This window comes from Penaeus monodon, chromosome 10 (assembly GCF_015228065.2).
Source record: "Penaeus monodon isolate SGIC_2016 chromosome 10, NSTDA_Pmon_1, whole genome shotgun sequence".
In the NCBI taxonomy this organism is placed as follows: domain Eukaryota; kingdom Metazoa; phylum Arthropoda; class Malacostraca; order Decapoda; family Penaeidae; genus Penaeus; species Penaeus monodon.
The window spans coordinates 902,210-914,709 of NC_051395.1; the positions used below are offsets into that span (position 1 = coordinate 902,210).

General features: G+C 36.2%; 1 pseudogene; it reads right to left on the minus strand.

Moving 5' to 3' along the window:
- Positions 1–12,500, minus strand: part of LOC119577724 — a 17,783-nt pseudogene that overhangs the window by 450 nt on the left and 4,833 nt on the right.

Genomic DNA, 12,500 nt, shown 5'->3' on the forward strand with positions numbered 1-12,500 from the left:
CTAATCTATTTTGGAATTACTACATAATACAATTTGTTATAACAGTATATTAAGACGTGATCACTTATAAAGATATTACGTAATGCAATCTATCATGAAGATACCATTTTAAAATTCTTCTTGAACACAAAATGGAAACTTTGTCCTCATATCTCTGATGTTTGGCAAAAGTAATAACCTTCTTCATTAGCAAAAAATATTAGCACAGCAACAGTGATCAGGATAATATTTTGCTTACAATTTGTGGTAGATAATATTCCAATATAAAGATATGAGTGGGATACCATGGCAGATCAATCAAGGGCTCTCCATCATATAATAAGGTCAGTCAGTCATTAGTCTTTGAAAGGGGTTAATATTATGAGAAGAAATTGCAGATAATGAGGAATTTCTTGAGTTTTAAGTGTTATGTACTGTTGTAAGTATTCAATACTATTATCAAATATTATGAGAAAAAATACTCAAACTAATAACTTTACAGTATAAATCTATCCAGTGCTTACTGTATACAAATATATTTTCAGTACAATATTTAAAAAATGGAATAATAAATTCCACATTCTGCAACTATACAACTGAAACTTACAGTACAGATTGAGGAGAGCTTTGTAGATTTTGTACTGGTCAACGGTATTAGTTCCTCGACAGGCAGTGAGGAAATGCAAAAGAGGTTCATCCTTTTCTGTCTTGGCATATCTGTCGCACTGGCGCTCCACTAACTGCATGTTCACATTTCTGCCCATGTTCTGAAACAAGAAACAATGCCATGTTTATCATCAATTCTCAAGAGTTAACGATCAAAAAATTACTAGTGAACATGAACCCAAATTAGAAAGATGCCAAGTTGCCACTGGCAGATCAAGATACCAGATCTGGGATTTAGATGACTAATTTCCTGCATTCTTTATCTTCCACTTGATACAAATGATATGTAATATGATATATGCATTCATCTGATTATACATCTACCTTTCTGGGTAAAAGTGTGAGTGTAAGTGCAAGCGTGAGTGAGTGCCTGTGCCCACGAAATATCTAAAGTAATTCATCTCAAAAAGCCACTAGAAAACCGGTCCGTCATCATCAATATACGTATTACTAGCAAGTCTACCAACATCCTCCCATAATGACTGATATCTATATTACAAATTTCTTTTATCTTCTTCATAATCAACAACTCATATAACATACCTGTAGCACTTTCTTAGCATCTGATGGTTGTCCCGCTTCCAAACAAGCAAACAGTAAGTCGTGGTGAGCTTGCAGAGAACCCTTTGACATGACAATTATATCTAACATGGATTGGATAAAGATTATCATTCACCTTTGATCTGAAACCATGGAAGTTGATAACAAGTTAAATGATAACACTGAAATTAAGAGATGATTTAGTATTCCTCTTTTATTTGGAACAGTTTCATGTAATTCAGATTTCACATATTATGTGAAGGATTAAAGTATTTTTACCAGATTCAGTACCAATTCAGTTAACTCCATTTCCCTTGAATCAAACTGCCATACCTCAACCTTAGACAAAAAGTAAACTTAACTTAATCCCCTGATTATGTGGTAACAAAAAAATGGTCTAAGGAATTCTACAGAATGAGGAAGTACTTGGCTTTAATGCTTATGGTGAGTCAGCATTCATAAATAATTAACTAATATATCCTCAGACCAACAATGCCACCATCCATGACCCAGTATCTAGAACTGTGACACTGACCTTGCATCTAAAACACTGACAGGTGACTAAACTTCAACCCATGCACGGATTTTCTTTATTATATCTACTGAAGAGAGGAGAAAAAAGGGAATTTTCATCCATAAACCCAAGCACCATCCCATCTAATAAAAAAAAAAAAAAAAAGAAAAAAAAAAAAAACATATATACCTCGTACCACCTTGCTTCGAAAGCAGAGTCAACTGGACAAGAATTTCAATCCTCATTGGTAGACACTTGTGCTCTTTCCAGATATATTCAGCCTCCTTCACTGCCCCTGCTAAATCACCACTGAAATACAATAAACACTAGCTGAGAGTCCAATAAAATCTGGGTATAATTATATGAGAAGATAAAACAGAGAAAGACAGAATGAAAAAAGAGTTAATATCTAGCATAGACAAACTAAACACCTATTAATACATGTGATCTTTCTCTCATTTTTTTATATGCCACTGACATTCCACAGACAATCAGAACAATGGCAGAGATAAACACAATCTAACTTCTCTTTCTTCAAAATCTAAATAAATACATAAAATATCAAATAAAACGAGACTTAAAAAGGGAATTAAATTATGTGTCTAAAAGCTCCATATAAAAAAGAAAGAAAGGAAAAGGAAAGAAACAAGGAAAGAAAGAAAGAAAGAAAGAAGAAAGGAAAAGAAATAGAGAAAGAAAGAAAGAAAGAAAGAGAGAAGAAAGAAAGAGAGAGAGAGAGCAAGAGAAAGAATGAACAGGAAAACACATATAAACAATACTAAAACAGTGGGAGAAGTATATAATAATTTTGCAATGTGGACCTGAGAGTGGTATCAAATGAATTCTAATTGATTTTTACTTCAGTATTTTCCCACATATTTATAAATTTTGATATGGATCACCTTTTTGCTATTAGTGATGTCAAAACTTACGGGTAAAACCGAGTTCCAGGGACATGAACCAGGAGGAAAAAGTAGGAATTTCTCAAAATAACGCTGTATCTTTTAATGTATATGAGTGCGTGTCATACAGAATTCTTTGCCTATTAAAAAAGCTTAATCATGCACTTTTAAAATTTTTCCAGTTCCTTCAAGAAGATTTTTTTTATCATTTGACTGAAGATGTGAGGGGGTGAAGCACAGAGGTAAGAACCAACTTCCACAGGGTTCACTGGTGGTATTATGTTTAGTACTATGGTCTGCCTTGCATATATAATGTGAACTTGGCTTCTAGCAGAGATATGATCAATATGAGAAAGATAGTACTTGGCCTAGTTAAGCCTAAAAATGGGATTTCAATATTCTAATTCGAACATGTTTCATCATCAACTTGCAAAGGATATGAAATATTGTACTTACCTATTAAGTCTTGTTTTATCAATGGTCCTGCTATAACTGTATCTACAGTTATACATCATTTGTCTGAAGAATATCAATATTCTTTTTGTATTGTATGATCCTGATTTTCTGCTGCTGCCATTAAAAGATTCCAGCAATTTCTTTTGACAGCTTTTTAACGTGTGGTTTGAATACTGTTCTAAATATCTTCCAGGATATTAACTGCATCTGAAATCAATGGTGGGTAACATTAGGAGTCTCTCATATAATAAAAAAAATATATATATATATAACGTATAAGTCTACATTAATACCTACAAGAACAAGGATGAAACTAATAAAAGTTTATGGTTTCTGATGATTTTGGACCAAAATTGCATCTGGCAGTCAAGAGTTTGCATGACTACTTCTTGGCTCCTATATCATTGGGCTTTATTTACATTCTACCTCCAATATACTTACTAAGTGACTAGCAAATAATAGAAGTAACAGCAAAACATTAAAAAGTGACTATCAATACTTTTAGAAAAGAATGAGTTAGATTTATACCTCCAGAAAATATAGTGGTACCAATAGTATAATGGTACATAGACATTATGGTGCCATCTTTACCCTGTACTTCATTTGTAAGGAAGATCAACAACTGGATCCCAACTTGGTGGATTAGTGAAGGCAACTTGAGATGGTAAACTTTGATTTTCACTAAAGTCAAGTAATCTTAACTATGACAAGATCTAAAATTTGATAGTCAATATCAACAAGATCTAACTTATGAATCATCAATATCATCACATCAACTAATCGCCACATGACAAATCACCCACCTTCCGTCCTCTTCTTTTTCACCAAGAGTGTGCACGATCAATAACTTATAAGAGTCCACATTAAATAAGGGTATTTTGTTTGCATTTCATTATATACAGCCAAAGCACTGTCTGCACTGCCACTCTCTGTCATGGTGGTCATGATACTTGACATCATACCACCACTGAGACTGACTTCACCTGTCCTCTGCTTCCTTGAAGGAGAAGAAAAAGATTTGCCTTGTATTAAATCCCTCACCACTATACTGAAATGTTCTTGAAGAAGAAAGAAAAAGATTTTGCCTCCTATTAAATCCTCATCACTATACTGAAAATGTTCTTGAAGAAGAAAAAGATATGCCTTGCATCAAACTCCTCATCACTATACTGAAAATGTTCATGAAGAAGAAGGAAAAGCTTTGCCTTGCATCAAATGTTTAGCTATACACTTCATCTGCTTCCACAGGACTACAATTTTTTTTTTTTTATCTATGTATGTCATAAAAAATAACTTTGTTCTTGAAGTGAAGACTATTGACTTTATGCTCTCTTTCCAATCCTAAACCTTACTCCTATTCCAGGAATCATGCATAAAATCACCATGAGTAAATGTCGACATACATCTAACAAAGACTTATTATTCTCACACACACAAAAAAAAAAAATCACAAATCTTTATGAGCATAACTCAAAGTATAACTGACAGCTCTACCTTAATGAGTGCAAGAACACGTTGAGTATTGTTGTTCGATGCATGCATGATGAGCAGCCTTCGCAAAGTTCCCCTTGTATTCAGGCCTTTGGCACGCAGTTCCACAAGATGGCACTCCAATTCCTCGACATTCATTTTGTTCTGTAAAACAATAAATACATAACATAAATGTCATTCACTAAGCCACAGTCCATATAACTATGAATGACAAACTAAATGGAAAATAATTAGGCTCTTTCCACTTACCAGAATTGCTTTTTCAAATTCAAATTTCAAATTCCCAACCTCCAACCAATAGTGAAAAAAGTAAAGAAGTGAGAGTGAGAAAAAATAGTAAAATAGATCCCCAGTTTTTGAGAGGCTAGGCTCAATTCAGACCAAACATCAAAAGTCCATATACACTCAGTGGCCTCAGACTTCAGGGTTCAATATATCCATTATTTACAGCTTCTATAATATCTGAAGTCTGCAATATGTAGCACTCTTCCCATTAAAATCTACCTTAATAAAATAATTATTAAGACTCTATGGACCATAAAAGATCTCAAGAATCTATATTTACACAATAATATATAATCTACAATGGTAAAAACAATGATATGATAAACAGATAAATTTAAGCATAATTTGTAACAGACCAAATTCTGCAATATTCTTTCAGAACCAAAACTTTTCATTATCTCTTACTCACAGGAGTGTGAAGGAGATTATACTCTTCTTCCTTCGGAGGCTGCCCTACCGAAGGATCGAAGGACGAGCCCGAGTTTGTCTCGAATGGCTTGCTGGATTACCTTGTTGGTCCTGGTCATCATAATATCCACTGCACTTTCAGAAACCCTAATCTTGTGCTTCTGTAATTCCTGAAGGCAAAGGCAAATCAGTTAGTGAAACATGCTGAAATATAACTTAGATCAACGATGATGGATTCATTATCATCGATTCATAAATTCGAGCAAATATACGGTAAAATATTTATGCACAAACCTTACCTCAAAGAGAGGACGAATCTGATTGACACTAAGTCCAGCTCTTGAATTCAACAAGTCTATGACGAACTGCCCACCCCAATCTGGCTCCAGCTCCTCCTCATTAAGAGTCTAAGGGAGTGACAAAGAAAGAGAAAGAAAGAGGAAAAATTATAAGTTCCGTGTTCAAAATGCCTGAAACGACATTCACAATGCCCAAGATATCTTTTCTGATCCAAATATGAAACCTACAGAATATTAATGATATGAAATTCACATATGTAACAAAATTGATGAAAATTCCAAAAGGAACAGTTATATATATGACAAAACCTTACAGCTCTATCATTTCCATAAGATGCCCAAAAGAGATATAACCCTTTGAGGACTGGCGGCCCAAACAGATGCCATGGGGCAATGAGTCTCGCAGAGATAACGGCTTCACTTCTCTCACTGGGAATATACATTGAATACATTTCAATTATTGAAAATGCATAATAAAACTGTATTATCTTTGGGATATATTTTGACAAATATATCCATTAAAAAGATAACCTGCAAATTGCATTGCCTTTGGAATTTGGGTTTAACAATTATTTTTCTCAGCAGGTTACTGTTGCTACATTGCTGTATGGCACAAATTACATTCAAGGCACAACATTTTATGCCATGAAGTAGAAATGCACAAACTGAAAGTCACGAAAGAAAACAAAACATACTGTACACTAACTTACCAAACTCAAAACACTGGTCAAGCATCTTATTCTGAATGAGGACAATAAGTATAGGTGTGGTTGCCTGAGAGATTGTTAAGCCAGCACCTTGAAGCATTTCTAGTGTTAACATAGGGTGGTTAATGATGAGGCCTGGTATCACATGATCACGGAGAGTTTCCAAGTCTGTACAACATCCAAGGTCACCATTCTTTGATGCACCAAGCACTCTGTGGAATACATCTGGGTAGTGTGTTTTGTGATTATCTGGTTTAATCAAAAGAATATTCAATATTCAGGGTTTTATATAGATCCAAAACCAGTTGAATCTTAAGGCATTACTTGTTGAAACTAATGTGCGTATAAAGAAAAAGTAATGTAATGCTTTGATGAAATGATCATTTTAGAAGCATAAATGAACAAGAAGATGAAAGTTTCTATTTCTCATAAATGCCAGTTCACTCATATCAAATGGATTTAAATCCTTGAAGTTAACATAACCAACAATAATATACATTCCTACAAATAAGATCATATCCCCTAAAATAACACTGGCTTAAATGAAACACATCCACATTGGTTCATTCTGGTGTTACAGTCTGAAGAGAGGAGTCTGCATTTTCCTTTTTGGGATCCTGTGATTCATTTCAACTTTATTGCATCCATGTTCTGTTCAGCTTACTTGATGAACTGTTAGTAAGGGCACAGTAATGAAGGAGAGGCCAGAAATAGTGCTGTCTCACGGGCCTCCCTGCCGCCTTAAGAGCTCGGATCAGTGCCCAGGCCAACTCCTCTCGGTGTTCTGCCAGAGCACATTCCAGGGCAACTTCGAAGGAGTACTGGTTTATTTCTTGCTTACGAATATCACTACACATTTCCACCAGTAAGTCTGGTTCCTGATGATAAAGGAAAATAATCTATGAAATCTAATTACATTTGTCCCAAATTACTTACATATTATATTTCAGAGTCCTAACTGTGGTCATTTCCTAAAGATGGCCTCTGTAACAGGGTATTAAGTTTGATAATATGATATACTACCCTAGTTTAATAAGTATTATAACACACACACACACACACACACACACACACACACACACACACACACACACACACACACACACACACACACACACACACACACACACACACACACACACACACGCTCACGCTCACGCTCACATGCACGCACACGCACACACACACAAAGAAAAAAAAGTGTGTGTACATACCTACATATATATATACATACTACAATATATATATATATATATACTATATATATATATAGATATATATATATATATAGATATATATATATAATATATATAATAATATAGTATATATATATATATGAAGTATATATAATAATATTATATAATATTATATATATATATCTATATATATATATATTATTATATATATATATTTCTATATATATACATATATATCTATATTTATATATATACATATGTTTATATATATATATATATATATATATATATACATATATATATATATACATATATATACATATATATATATATCTTTATATAATTATCTCATAAACTGCATCAGATTAGACATGAAAATAATATGAATTTACTTACCACTCTGGCGTGAACCATTTCTCGCAAATAAACCATTGCATTCGTATACAGGTGGTTGTTCTGTCGTATCAGAGGCTGTTTCGGCAAAAGATGAACAGCTTCCCTCACGTAACCAGAATGGATACACTGTAGCATAAGCCTCGACATATCCATCTTGCCTGCAGCTTCCTCCATCATTCTTACAATCTTTGAAAGTGGAGATAATTAGTCTAATAAACTAGAAATCAGACTTTTTCCTAAAAAGATATTTACGCAGAAAACATCCTCAATTTAATATGTGGGATCCTCAATCATTCCTTCTATTCATATTTCCTAGTTGTTCTTTTGGACCTTATACTCAATAACAAAGTTTTTGGATCATATTTTGCTTGTCATGTACTTGTGTTATAGTCACGTCTATAATCATAAAATACCTCAGAAAATAAGAATCCTACCAGAACTAATATTTCTTTGTCACTACATACATCTTTTGCTTTTATTTCATAAGCATTAGACACTCAAATCATTTTTAATATAGTCAAAAGACTCTTCACACCTACATAATCTATATTTTCAAATCCTGACCCAGCTTGGCTACTCTTGATAAGGCTGAGAAGTACAGACGATAGCTGGCTCTGAGACAGGCTGATTTTTTCCTGTTTTATCTGTCTAGCCATGCGCTTCACCTCCGAGATCAGGCCAGAAACGGCATAGGCTGTCATGAGTGCTTCGTATGTGACCCTGGTGGGGGCCATCTGCACACTCCTCATTGTGTCCAGGACAGACTGAATACCCTGTGGATCCCTGTAAAGTAGCGAATCTTAAAATATCTGCAAAAAATATTTAGTTTTCCCCCGCATTTATTTAAGTTATGGGCATACAGCCAAAGTACAATAATCTGAAAATCACACTGAATTTTAAAAATCTGTATATAACTGCTCCATTAAAATTAATTTTACACAAAGCAGCGGATTTACATTTTTTTTTCTTTTTTTCTTTTTTACTGTACTCTACAATACCCTTGTCTCTTTTTCTTTTAAGCTTTAATTTTTTTCTGTTAACTTTCACATTGTTTTATATATTTTTTAAATTATTTGATACTTATACACTAATCAAATGAAATATACTTATACACTTATGAAATAAAGTACAGAAACACAGAACTACAGGAAACAAAAAACAAAAAACAAAACAAAACAAAAAAAATCTTTACTCTTCTTTAAAAACTAACTCACTTAAAAGAAGTCCCTCTCATCCTATCAAAAACATACAACAATGCATGAACTGCCAACAACTGATGCAGTTTATATCCTAATACAATGCACCTTCGTATGGGTCTACTTACTTATTGACTCCATGGGCCACAATGAGAGAGGAAAACGTGGTTTCGGTGATGGGAATGTCTCGCTCCTTCATGATGGCCAGGGTGCTGGTTGCTCCCCCTAGGTCTCCCCCCCATCCAAACAGCAGCATGAAGAGCTCCAGGATTTCACGGTTTGGCTCCAACTTCAGCCTTTTTAGTCGACTGAGGACGTCCTGCAGTTTATGATATATTATACATTAACCATGTTTTCCTTTACTATTATTACTTAACGTATAGTATGAAAACATATAATTGCTTCATATGAATAAAAATTATACTTAAAACCATTTGTCTTAACATTTCTCATTCACATTTTCCTTGAACTCATAAATCTGTCGAACTCTACAAAAAAATCTTTAATGCCACATATTCCCAGCTCGTAAATACACGTCCAAGTTTTTGCACATACGTATGCAATCTAGAATAGCAGCACAAAGAAATCGCTCACCCACGGGTCAACGGGAACTTCAGCAAGGTAACACATCCTCAAGTACAGCTCAATATGTTCCTCATTGATAAGGTCATCTGCAAATATTAATATGCAAAAACATGGCCTCAGCATATACTGTGATAAAATGTTAAATATCTCTATCTATATTTCTAGCCCTCTACCTATCTATCTCTCTTTACATATATATGTATCTAAGTCTTCTACAGACAAAATAGATTTATTAAAAGATAAAATAAGTTTATAAATGTTTTTGAAGAAATGAGGAGAGGAAAGTATGAGAAGAAATTCATACACACACACACACACACACACACACACACACACACACACACACACACACACACACACACACACATACATACACACACACACACACACACACATATATACATACATACATCATCATCAATAACGGTATGCTCATGTTTGAGCAGCCGTAGACCTCTCCACCATCCTTCGCCACTCAACTCGATCTTGCGCTTTTCTTTCCACTTGTACCATCGACAGCCCGCAAATATCTTTGATGTTGTCGCTCAGTCTTGTCTTTGGTTTGCCTCTTCCTCTGTTTCCTATCACCATCCCTGTCAGCAAGTTTTTCTCAATACTTTTACTTCTCATCACATGACCAATAAACTTTAATTTCCTTTTGTTCAAGATGTCCAACAGTCGGTCATTACAATTTATTTTTCTCAGCACTTCATCATTTGTTTTCTTCTCTGTCCAGTTAATACGTAGTACTCGTCTGTAACACCACATTTCAAAACTATTGATCTTTTTCTTGTCTATCTTCTTCAGCACCCAACACTCAGAACCATATGATGCAATTGGGAAAACTAATGAGTTCAATAACCTCAGCTTTGTCCGTAAGGTAATGCTTCGGTCTTTCCAGATGTTATTGAGAGAAAGTGTGTCGTTTTTGGCAATGGCAATTCTTCTTTTTATCTCCAGTGAATCATCATATGTATTAGTTAAAACAGCTCCAAGATAAGTGAACTCTTTCATATTTTCCACAACCATTCCATTGATTGTAACATGTTTATCATTGTTCATTGCCGGTTATCTTTGAATCTTCATGAATCTTCATGATCTTAGTTTTCTTGGCATTAAGAAACAAGCCAGCTTTTTCGCTTGCTTTTCTAACTTTATCTAGTAGTTGTTGTAGTTCAGTTTTGGAGATTTTGAGGGGGAAGCAGCTAGAGGGTGGGATAAGGACCAAGAGGTCTGATATGGGAGAGGTGTGGGAGTTGGTGTTCTACTAGGAGGGGGTAAGGGGATATTTGTGACATAAGGGATTCACGTGTGTAAGGGATAGAGGGGATGGTGGGAGGGTTACATAAGGGATTCACGTGTGTATCCAGGAGGGAATGGAAGGGATAGAGGGGATGGTGGGAGGGTTAATGTGGGCGGGGTTGGGGTCGGGGTGGATGGGCTGTGTTGGGAGGGGTTAGGAGGATAGGGTGTAGGGGGAATATCGTTAGGAGGAGGATGGATATCAGCAGTTACTTGCAGTGTGAAAGGAGCAGGAGTTGTAAGATTTGGAGGTTGAGTTTCAGTTTTCATTAAGTAATCTTGAATATTTTCAATAGTTTCTTCTGAGGAGTTGGTTGGGGAGTTTTGGGGGATAAAGGATTTCTTGTGAGGGGGGGAAGAGAGGATTGGTGTCTCAAGCGTAGGGGCAAAGGAAGGTGGAGGTGTTTGTGTGGTAGGGGAAGAGGGGGTGGAACGTTTGTTCTGTCTGTTATGGGTAGTGCGAGGAGGGAGAGGAAGGTGTTGGGGTTGTAGTGGTGATTGGAGTATCTGTAGTAGAGATTGGAGTGTCTGGGTTTAGGATGGCAAAAGAGTTTGACTGGGGAAGGTAAGAGGTAGAAGAGGGGGAGTTAGATGTAGGGTGGGTGGGTTTAGGAGAATTGGTAGAATGAGCAGTATTACTGGAGTAAGGAGTAAGAGAGAAACCACGTCGACATGCTTCCTGTCTGGCTTCACGTAGTGTGAGTCCAAGTTTGAATCTGAGAGTTGCTACCTCAGACTCAAATTTGTAGGTGGGACAGCCCCTATAAAATACATTATGGGGGCCGCCACAGTTGGCACATGTGTGTGATTGTGCAGAGCAGTTAGATCGGGTATGGCCAGGTTGGGCACATAGTGGGCATCTGGCTGTGGAACGGCAATGTTTGGCTGGATGTCCTAGACGCCAACAATTTTGGAACTGACGTGGAGGAGGTTGGTATGGACGAACAGGGAGGGATTCTCCTCCTATGTAGACGTTAAAGGGAAGGTCATGTCTACGGAAGGTAATTTTGGCTATGTTAGTGGGTTTCTTTCGATGACCTCTGGGGGGAATGGAGTAGCATTGTACTGATGTTGCATCATAGTCTGTGAGACAGGCAAGTAGGTCTTCTCCACAGTCTGACCAATCTTTGTCATAGACTGGGCAATTTGCTGGGGAGATTGAAACTGTTCCGGTGCAAGTATTGAGGGTTGGATGGGGTTCTGCAAGGATGGGGTTACCATATAGGTCAGTTAGTTTTGTTAAAGCTATAGCTTGGTTTTCGGATGTTACTGTGACAAGACGGGAGCGGTCGGGTCGGCTATGGAAAGAGACTTTACCTACTTGTTTTTGGAGACATTGTTGGAAGAGAAGGGTGTTGTCAGAGTAGGGAGCTGTGGGAGGGATCACGAAAAATCGGTCCCATTTGGCTGCACTAAAGAGAGTATTCAAGGTTGTTGTAGAGATAGGGGTAGTAGAAGGGCAGGGGCGTGACGAAGATGGAGTAGTGTTGAGGGAGGTAGTGTTATGGAGAGGTGGGTAATAAGGCTGTAAGGTATTAATAAGGGAGGATGGGGTGGTTGATGTTGGAGGTTGTGGGG